This window comes from Vigna umbellata, chromosome 3 (assembly GCF_029865625.1).
Source record: "Vigna umbellata cultivar VRB3 chromosome 3, Vumbellata_1.0, whole genome shotgun sequence".
NCBI classification, from domain to species: Eukaryota; Viridiplantae; Streptophyta; class Magnoliopsida; order Fabales; family Fabaceae; genus Vigna; species Vigna umbellata.
In genome coordinates this window covers 10,321,596-10,332,979 of record NC_142167.1, presented here as the reverse complement: position 1 = coordinate 10,332,979, position 11,384 = coordinate 10,321,596, and positions in this window count along the sequence as shown.

The window sequence follows — 11,384 nt, the reverse complement described above, 5'->3', positions numbered from 1 at the left end:
TACTGGAGTTGGAAGACGTCCAGCTTCGCCCAGACCAAACGCTGGAGATGCAACCAGTCCGAGTGGAAGATAGTCGTATCCAGCTCTACAAGGGAAAACAAGTTACTCTGGTAAAAGTGGTGTGGGATGCAAGGACTGGAGACTCAACATGGGAGGTTGAAGAGGCCATGAAGGAGCTATACCCTCAATTGTTTAACTGGTAAGTCTTAGAATTTTCGAGGACGAAAATTTTTGTAGTTAGGGGGATTGTGAAACCCTAAATAATTAACGCACCAAATCACACTCTTTAATCACCATTAAAAGCATTTTGACACGTCAAACCCAATCTGCATGCGCCTGCCATGTGTCACTGAGGGAGCGTTCCAGAAAAGTTGGTGGAAAACAAGTGGCATGCAGTGGATTGGACGATCGTTCTGCGTGGGAAGGGAAATTTACCCTTTGCGTGCGCTGACGCCATTCTGTCACGTCAGAAGCTTCTAAAGCGGTAGTGGAAAACCAGGTGGCAGTGCGTGAATGCATGGCTGGTTGACGAGGAAGAGAAAATGATTTCTCTGAAACATTTCACTCCATTTCACGCATTCATCTTCTTCCTCGCTAAACCCTGACCATTTCTTTCTCCAGCTTCTCTCTAAACCCTTTCCATCTTCTCTCTAAGATCACTCACCACTAGCATCTTTGCTTCCATTTCAGAAACCGTAGGATCATTCTCGGTGCTGTAAGCTTTCATTTGAACCGAACAAGTTAGAATTCTGTGACTGGTAAGTTCTCGTCCCTGAACGTTCTTCTCTTCTGTTTCTGCGAACCAAATTCTGGTTGCATGCGTGGGTTAGGGGTCTGATCTGTCTACGATTTTGGTGTATTAGATTAAGTGGAAGTTGTTGAGTAAGCTTCTGGATAGAAAGCTGTGAGAGCGAGAGTGGAACCCTAGCCTTTGGGAGTTCACTGCTAGACCAGGTAAGGGAAGCTTTAGTAATTTAATTTAATACTTGTTTGATGTTTATGAAATGCCTGAAGTATACTGGATGTCTGAAATGTATGAAATGTTTGATGGTTTAAGCATGCGTGAACGAACTCTGTTGTTGTACTGGATGTATATTTGTAAGATTGGTTGCACTGTATGCTGAGAATGAAACGTATGATCTTGAATATGATTAAATTCTATATGAGATGAAATGATAATATGAATTCTGTACTGTATGAGATTTATGGTGGAGGAAAATCATAAGTTATGAATCGTATGAAATCTGTAAAGTCATTTTAAACTGAAAAGTCTGGAAAAATATCATTTCTCCGATTGATCAATTACGCTCGTCCTTGTACGGTCATATACCGTTCGTTTTCTCTAAATTTGAATTAAAGTGAAATTCTTTCATTTGGAAAGGATTCTGTCTTAGAACGAGCGTCCCCATTTGAAATGCTAATTGAGCGTTCGTCCTAAGCGGCGTTCGGTCTTAGACCGAACGCTCGTTCAAAAAGGTAAATGGTTGGTAGCGTTCGACCTTATGTCGAGCGTCAGTCTTCGATAGCGTTCGACCTTATGTCGAGCGTCCGTCTTCGATAGCGTTCGACCTTATGTCGAGCGTCCGTCTCTGATAGCGTTCGATCTTATGTCGAGCGTTCGTCTTAAACGGCGCATGGTATTCTACCAAGCGTTCGTCCGAAATAACGCTCGGCCTTATAACGAGCGTCAGTTCTAAATCGCGCAAGGTCTCCTATCCAGCGCTCGTGCAAATTGAATAATTATTGATTTTTGAAAGCGTTCGTCTTGATTCTAAATAGCGTTCGTCCCGATCACGAATAGCGTTCGTTCTGAATTCTAAATAGCGTTCGTCCCGATCTCAAATAGCGTTCGTCTATACAGTTAATTAACGTTCGTCTTTTTAAAGAAGTGTAACTAAGAATGAAAATGTGATGTTGAGGGAATTATGAAGTGTGCGAACCATATATGAGATGAGATTATGATTTTGGAATTTGAACGAGCGTTCCAAGGAGGAACGTCTCTATGATTTGATTTTGATGAGTTGTAAAGTATGACCATGGTAAAGCTGCTGATGGCTGTTCATCCTGATATTCCGTGAGTGCTCATCCTCATGTAGAGGGGAGTAGGTCATGTGTGGGAATGGCAGGAGGCCCTAGTCCTATTGAGTACTTTGGACTGATAGGGTTAACCTCGGGTGGCAGCTGATGGATGTTCCAGTTACTACACCACCCGGGTGCAAGAACGCCTGTAGATACATGGCATCATACAGTCCGGACAGTCTTTAATTATGAGAATTTGAATGAGTTACTGTATGCTGGGATATGTGTTTAATATTGTATGAACTGCATGACTTATTTTATAAGTTAAATTATGTTGATTTTATTGAATTAAATTACCTAAGCTTACCCTTGCAACTTTTCCTTGTGTTGTCTACTGTTATGTACGTCCGTCTTGTCAATGCAATGATCATCCGTTGTGGATGTGAGCAGATGGAGAGGCGCCACTTGAGGCTATGCTGGAAGAAGAAAATTTGGAGGACGCCAACCTAGTCGAAGTGGAGATTAAGGCCGAGCAGTAGACCGCTCGCTTTTAGTAGTTGTTAGTGGTTTTAGTTTTGTTTTAGGACGTTCGGTTACTTGTTGTAAAACCGTTCGTTATTAGCGTTCGTTTTAAATTTTTGGGGCTCGACTTTGTAGCACTGAAACTCCTAGCCGTTTGGCTTGTGTTCTTGTTTAGCTATAAAGACTGTTGACTGTTTACTGTTAATTGTAATTAATTCTAATTAATGGTAATTACTATTTATTGGGATGTTACATTTTCTCTTCAGGCAAAATAACTTTAAAAAGTGGAGTTAGGAATGTCTTAATTTACTCCAGATTTTGTATTAAAAAAAGTAAACAAATCATTGCAAACATATACTAATTAGGATTCATATTTTACAATTGAATTATACATGCGATAAAAAAAAATCCATGGAGACCAAACAAAGACACAGTAATGATATTTATTAAAAAGAAAAACATATTTAAATTAAAATTTTGATCGGCTCATATTGACATAAACTTGATATCTTTTAAATTGTATGTTTAAAAGAGAAAGAGAATAAAATATGCTTCAAAAATATAGAGAAAAATCAAAGCTTTTAAAATTTTAAAAAATAATTTTGTTTTATATTATATATGTAAGTATATAACTTAAAATAATTAAAATATTCATTATTCATTTATCTGAAACCGTTTTGTCTATACTTATAAAAACATGTTCGTCTTATAGTACTAACTAGTGCTTAAATCATTATTTTGAGTTTTTAATTAGGTTGATAACAGAAGAAAAATGTTAAGTAAATAATTTAAAATTGAAACCTTGTTATTAATTCAGTTATATAATAATTAAATTATGGGTGATAAGGTGGGTGAAAAATTAAAAAATGGTCTATTTATTTAAGAAAATTGAGCGGATTAGGCAAGTATTTTCAACCTGCTAGTTTAATTTTACTTGTTTTAGCTCATTTTTTAAAATTACAAAATTAAAATAAAATATAATTTAAAATTTTGTATTATATTTTATAAAATATTAATATATAATAATATTGTAATTAATTTATTTATTTACAAATTACATTTTAATTATTAATTTAATATGTGAACATAATAATTTTTTAATTGTTTTTATTGAATTTTGATGATAAGTCTTTAAGGTGAAGTATGAGGTTCTTAAAGGCTAAATTGCTACTCCTTACCAGAAAACTCCAATTTGAGGAGAAAACAAAGAAATATTTACTTACAAAAATTCTCTAATACTTAAATCAATAAGAGATCAAAGATTTGTACAATGATAATAAGAATGATAATAAGTGTAGAGAGTATGAATCGAGTCTCATACTTGAGTACCAATTAAGCATTGTGTTCTAATTGAGTATAATACCTTCTTTGGAAGAAGTTTGTATGTAGGCATGGTTTACTACACTTTATTGTCTTTAATGGTTGACGATTTATTAACAAAGACTTCCAATAATTTATGAAGTTCTATAAAGCATCCACGTATCAATAGTCAAATTGAAGTAGCAAACCAAATTATATTGAACGAGTTAAAGAAAAAACTTGGCCAAGTCAAAAGCCTATAGACTAATGAGATTCCAATTATATTATGAAGATACCATTGCAGTCCCTAGTCATCAACAAAAGAAACACATTTCTGACTCACATATAGAGTAAATGTCATGATCTTCATTGATTTTAGAGAAGTCTCATGCAAAAGACAAAACTTTGATGAAGTTCATATATGGTGACAACTTACAAGTTGATTTTAACCTTATATACGAGGTATAGAAAGAAGCTTGGGTAAGGGAAATCACTACAAAAAACCAAGTGACCAACGTTGCAATACATGTGTTAGAGAACATGTCTTTCACAAAAGAGACCTTGTTAAACTGATTTTTGTCGCCTAACCAAGAAAAATTATATTTCCACACTAATGAAGTATAGGGACAACCTAAGTATCAATCCTCGGACTCGGTACAATTAATTTTAAAATGTTTAGTTAAGATCTTCTATTTTATTTACTAACTATCTACTATTAAAATACTATTTACTATTAAAATGGGCGGGGAGATTTAAAATGAATTAATGAAATTAAAAATAAAAGAGAAAATCTAAAATCTATAAACTGTTTTAAAAAATGAAATGAAAGAAAAGAAAATAGAACTCTAAACTACCTAAAACAGAAACAGCAACACCTAAGCTAATATGGAAAATAAGTGCAACTAAAATTATCCTAAACTAATAAACATTACTATTGCTTAATAACATAACCTAAAGATTATCACTCCAATATGTAAATGATGCAAGAAAAGAAGAACATAAACCTAACTAAGAATGCTAAGAACAGTGGAACATATAACAAAACCTAAATGGAAGGAAAAGTAAAATCACAATCAAAACTAAGATTATTCTAACATCAAGTCAACAAAAATACTAAAAATAAAGAAGCAAACAAAAGATATTAGGCAAAAAGCAAATAACATAGGCAAATGTGCAATAGATTGAATGAAAGAGTCTCAATTCCTCTTCAGAAAGACACTCCGAGAAATTTAAGCCCTCCTTGGGGTCTTTTTAGTTCATATTTCAGAACTTAAAATGGAAATTTTCACTCAATTATTCAACCAATACACACTTTCACAAGAACAGGAATACAACACTGAAATTGAACTTAATCTAACAATTATGAAGCTTAACATCTCTCAAGAAGATCTCTTGAAAATCTAGGGCCACCTCGGGGTCCTATTACATCCAAAACAGATGTAGAAATGTGGATGTTTTCCTTCAAAATTCTCAAACATAGTCCAATTACATAATTAACATCACACATACTAGAAATAATAGAAAAAAAAACATATATCTGAATGATTCTTAATTTATTGAACTCCTATCCAACTCGAGAAGGCATCTCGATAATGCACGCACACCTCGGGGTCGTTTAATTCCAAAAAGGAATTATAGATGTGCAGATTTACGAGTTTAATTCATTTTCAATGAAAAACAATCACAGAAATCATAAACTGAATAAGAACATAATTTAAAAACAAGAAAGTAGAAATTGAACAAGAAACTGAAAGTAACATCAACTATTCATTCAGAATCAAAAACTAACACTACAGGCATACCAGAAACCATAGAGGAAGCTCACTTTTGTCACTCTTGTGAATTCTTCCGCGAAATCCAGTAACAAAATTCCTACTCTACAAAAAGCGAGTAAAACCCTAATCTAAAGAACGGAAACTATAGAGTCTGAAAGTATGTAAAGTGTATTTACATGGCAGAAAACCCCTTTATATAGGGTTGGAGAAGAAAGAAAATGAAAAGGGAAGAAAAGAGAAAACGAAGATGAGTTGAGAACCTTCGACGCTTCATGCTTCCTCTTGATCCAAAGGTCTCTGTTTTGAATCTCCTTCGAGCTTTTCTTCGGCCGTTCGATCCTCTCCACGTGGCAGCTCCGGTCATCTTCTTTCTCACCGGTCAGTGATGTATGGTGCACTGGGTGAATGGCTTGAACATTGGGAGCTTTCCTCTCTCACCTTTCGCTTTGCTCTTTGCCCTAGCTTGAGGGTTCTTCTTTCTTCAGAGCGAATGTGCACACAAGAGTGTGTTTCTCCAAATGAGTTACTACTCAAATGACCCCCAAGCAGCTGCATCCATCAAAACTCACTGTTTCACTTAAGTTTGATCCAGCCCATTCCAAGGAAATTTCCATTTCAGCAGCATCAGGTTCTAGTGGCCTAATGTCAGCGTTGAAGCAGCGGCCCAACATCTTGTTTCAACAGTAGCGGCTCCAAGTGTGTTGGTGCAACAGTCAAAGCCCATTTTCAGTCTTTTGCCACAAACCAACAACACATCAATTCTTCTTTGGGTGTTGCTCCCTCCACCACCACCCTATACTTCTTCAACCTCCCCACATTATTTTAAATACAATTATATCCTTAAGTTAAAAAGATTTTTACTTTTACCCTATTTTAAATAATATGAAACCTTAATTTTACTTTCCCAGCACCCACCCACGGAACTCTCTTCTCCTTTCCCCATTTTCGTTTCACCTCCCCACCTCTCGCACTTCCATTCCTTTTTCTTCCCAGTTTTTTTTTTTGGTTTGAAAGCTTCCATTGCCACCATGGTGTGAAGGAGCGTCGCCGCCGTGGTGTGGAGGAACATCGAGGAGCGTCCAGAGCATCAACCAGCGTGAGGAAGTATACATCAAAAACAAACTCTAAAATAAACAAAATAACCTTTAAACGGAGGTGACATCTTCAACGGATGTCAACATCCGTTTAAGGTAAAATGGATGTCGACATCCGTTTTTCCTTAAACGGATGTTGACATCCGTTTTTCCTTAAACGGATGTTGACATCCGTTTTTCCTTAAACGGATGTTGACATCCGTTGAAGGATGTTGACATCCGTTGAAGGATGTCACATTTAAAGGTTACATTTTTTATTTTAGGGTTTTATTTCAAGGTTTATTCGAATATGAGGAAACACGACATGCACTGCACCACTCCACGCACTGCACCACGAGAGCGATACTGCACCACGAGAGGGAGACTGCTTGATAATTCTTTCCACCACCACCAACCTTTGCAACTTGTAGTATCTCACAACAACGAAAGAAAGAGAGGAAGAAATATAATGTTAAAATGAAAGAAAAGTATTTTACTCATGTACGGGACTAGAATAGGTTATTAGTGAAATATGTTCTAAATGGGTAAAATTAAAAAATAATAACCCTAAAAATAAAATTTTACTGAGGGACAAAATAGTAAAGGGGAGGTGGAGGGAGAAAGGTGTGGTGGTGGAGGGAGCAACACCCTTCTTCTTTTTAGCATCATAGGCCCAAATTTTGACCCAATCTGTAGTTAAAAAAAAAATCAAACAGCAAATAAGAAAAAGAAGAAAAATTATGCAATTAAAACAAAAAAAATATATTGAAAGATTTTTAGAAAAATTATTAATTTCCTACTTATTTACATAGAATACTAAAAATATACCTAAAAACCTATTTTTAACTAAAATTTTACAAAAACTAAAGAATTTAAAGAAAAAGCTAAAACTATCATAATTCTACACAATTAAAGACTAAAATAGACTAACATAGACTTCTAAACACCTAAAAAGAATGCAAAACTAGAGAGTTATCACACTACGACAACTGCCCTCTTGAGCAAGAACAAACTAAAGAGAAAAAGAAAAACAAAAGACTCAATTAACAAAAGAAAAGACTAATGACTCACTAGGAAACTTCTAAATTCTATTTCAGCTAACTCAAACATGCCAAAACACATCAATTCCTAACTATTTACTTAAATTAGAACTGCACAAAAGCAATTTCAACTTCATACTCAAGCTTCAACAATTCCAGTAAGCATTATAACAACTCAATTCAATCAAAGTTAGCAAAACAAACATATGGAAGAGTAGCATTCAGTCTCAACCTCACAGGAATAAGTGTATGCATTCATATTCACTCTAGTGTTTGGAGATATCCTGTTTCACTCAATCATGACATGCTAATTACGATTCACAACTTTGAAGAGGCTCTAAATGACAATGCTTGACTCAAGGCTCTTCTAAATCACTAGGTCTTTATTTGGCTTTTAATGTAAATGGAACGAAATGAAAACTAGGAAAAAAAATGGGAACTGGAATGAAATAAAGAAGTGTGAAGAAAGAGGAAAAAAACTAGAACTCAGTGCAATTATTTCTCAAACTTTGGCCAGCTATTTTTTTCTTTCTTTTTCTCTGGTTCTTTTCTCTTTTACACACATTTCAGGTCTCTTTTTCAATTTCTTTTTCTAATTTTTCTCATTTCCAGACCTGTTTCTTTCTTTTTCAACCAAACCATATTTTTTTTTCAAATCATCTTTCTTTTCTTTTTCACTTCTGGCCTTACTCTTTTCATGCACTCACTAAGTTCTAGACTCTCCCTTCTTCTCACAAATCTCTAAGGTTATGTAATGGTTAGGAAAATGGCTTGAAATGAATGGAACAAGAAAATAGGCTAAGCTCAAAAGAAGGTACAATGGTAAGAAATGGAATGGGTAAGCTAAATTGGAAAAATGAAGGATGCCTAGATCATATTCAAAGTTACCAAGAGCAAGCACATTACCAAAAATCAATGCAAAATCAGAATGACAATTAAACATGCATGTTATCACACAAGAAAGAAAAAAAATGGCCCAAAATCTCTCAAGGGTTAAAACTTTGTTAAAAATGACTTGCTACTCATCTTATACAGAAATTACTGAATTGAAATGAATTAGAGACTGCAAAAATTAATGCTAGAACTACCTCTGCTTAAATCTAAAGCTAAGTCTACTCTTGACAACTCTAATCTAAGGAAATAAAGCTAAGAAATGAGTGAAATCAGCAAGAATGAAGAAAAACATAAAACAGAACCTAAAAGCACCTAAAAAAACCTAACAAAATTACCTAAGCTATAAACAATATGCACAGACTCTACGAAGGAAAACAACAAAAGAATAGAAAATAGCCTAAACCAAGGAAGAAAAGGAACCTAAAGACATCCTAACATGAGCAATGAATAAGAAAAGAAACTAAAAATAATTTCTAATAGAACCTACAAGTAAAGAAAATAGAAAAAGGAAAGGAATCTAAAACAAGAAAATAAAAGTCAAAGATTAAAGGAACCTAGAATCAGTCCTAAACTACCTAATATATTGACAGAAGATAAACCTAACCTATTCCTATAAGCTACCTAACATATGTAATATAACCAGAACAGAGAATTGATAAAGATAAAGCTAAACAGATTCAAAACAATTTTAAAACAGTAGCAGAAAGAAAATAGAACCTAATTATGAACAAAATCCTAATTGAAAACATGAAACAAAGCATGAAACTAATCAAGAGCTTAAAACAAAACAAGTAACTACATAAGTGTTTTGGTGGATAATTTTGGGACCGAGAAACTAACCTGCTAACGTGTCTGAGCCGCTCGCTCGCTTCCAAACTCCTGCTATTGGCCGATCGGTGTTGGCACAAACCGATCGGTCTTCTTCTTGACGAGGGAGGATATACCTGCAAAAGGTACTCCGACGCCCAAGTTAGGCGTGTGATTTGAAGAGCCTTGGCTCTTGGTTGAATATTTAGTGAATGATTATCACTATTGAGTATTTGAGAGTAACGTAGAGTAAATCATGCCTAAGTGGAACGTACCTGGCTTTTGGCCCTGGCTTTGTATTTATAATTTACCTCATGGATCCTGAGCTGATATAAGCCCAATAAAATATAAACAGAATAAGATATAAACAGATTACCTGAATATCCGGTTGGTTGTTTGTAACCACTCGGTTAATATTTTATACTATACATTATGCCCCCCAAGTCCGAGTTAAGCGGTTGGCTTTAGCCGTGGTTAACTATAGGACTGATGAGTTTGAGGGAGGCTGCGTTGGCGGAACTGAAAGCGTTTTACCGCTCGACCTTCAACAGTAACCGAGAGGGTTTTACCGCTCGTCCTTCAACAGGAACCGAGAGGAATTTACCGCTCGGTCTTCAACATGAACCGAGAGGGATTTACCTATCGGCCTTCGACTTTAACCGAGCGGGTTTTACCGCTCGTCCTTAGACATTAAGCGAGAGGAATTTACCGCTCGTTCTTCGACATGAACCGAGAGGGATTTACCTATCGGCCTTCGACATTAACCGAGCGGGATTTACCGCTCGTCCTTAGACATTAAGCGAGAGGAATTTACCGCTCGTTCTTCAACATGAACCGAGAGGGATTTACCTCTCGGCCTTCGACTTTAACCGAACGGGATTTACCGCTCGTCCTTAGACATTTAAGCGAGAGGAATTTACCGCTCGTTCTTCAACATGAACCGAGAGGGATTTACCTATCGGCCTTCGACTTTAACCGAGCGGGATTTACCACTCGTCCTTAGACATTAAGCGAGAGGAATTTACCGCTCGTTCTTCGACATGAACCGAGAGGGATTTACCTATCGGCCTTCGACATTAACCGAGCGGGATTTACCGCTCGTCCTTAGACATTAAGCGAGAGGAATTTTACCGCTCGTTCTTCAACATGAACCGAGAGGGATTTACCTCTCGGCCTTCGACATTAACCAAGATGAATTTACCGCTCGTCCTTCAACATGAACCGAGAGGGATTTACCTCTCGATCTTTGACCTAGGAGTGCTTCCTAGGGAACGGGCTTTACCGTTCGTTCTTTGAGAGGGCTTTACCTCTGCTTTGAGCTAGGAGTGCTTCCTAGGGAACGGGCTTTACCGTTCGACTTTGAGAGGGCTTTACCTCTCTCCCGAGAGGGATTTACCGCTCGGTCTTTGACCTAGGAGTGCTTCCTAGGGAACGGGCTTTACCGTTCGGCTTTGAGAGGACTTTACCTCTCTGTTTTGAGCTAGGAGTGCTTCCTAGGGAACGGGCTTTACCGTTCGACTTTAAGAGGGCTTTACCTCTCTCTCGAGAGGGATTTACCGCTCAATCTTTGACCTAGGAGTGCTTCCTAGGGAACGGGCTTTACCGTTCGGCTTTGAGAGGGCTTTACCTCTCTGTTTTGAGCTAGGAGTGCTTCCTAGTGAACGGGCTTTACCGTTCGGCTTTGAGAGGGCTTTACCTCTCTCCCGAGAGGGATTTACCGCTCGGTCTTTGACCTAGGAGTGCTTCCTAGGGAACGGGCTTTACCGTTCGGCTTTGAGAGGGCTTTACCTCTCTCCCGAGAGGGATTTACCGCTCGGTCTTGGACTTGATCGTTAATTATGAACTTTGCTGACGAAATTGGCAATCAGTGTTTGCAATAGGAGACTTCCCCTTCGTTAATTGAATTCCATGATACTTTAAGCATGAAGTCCGTTTATGACTAGATCTTAGTCTGC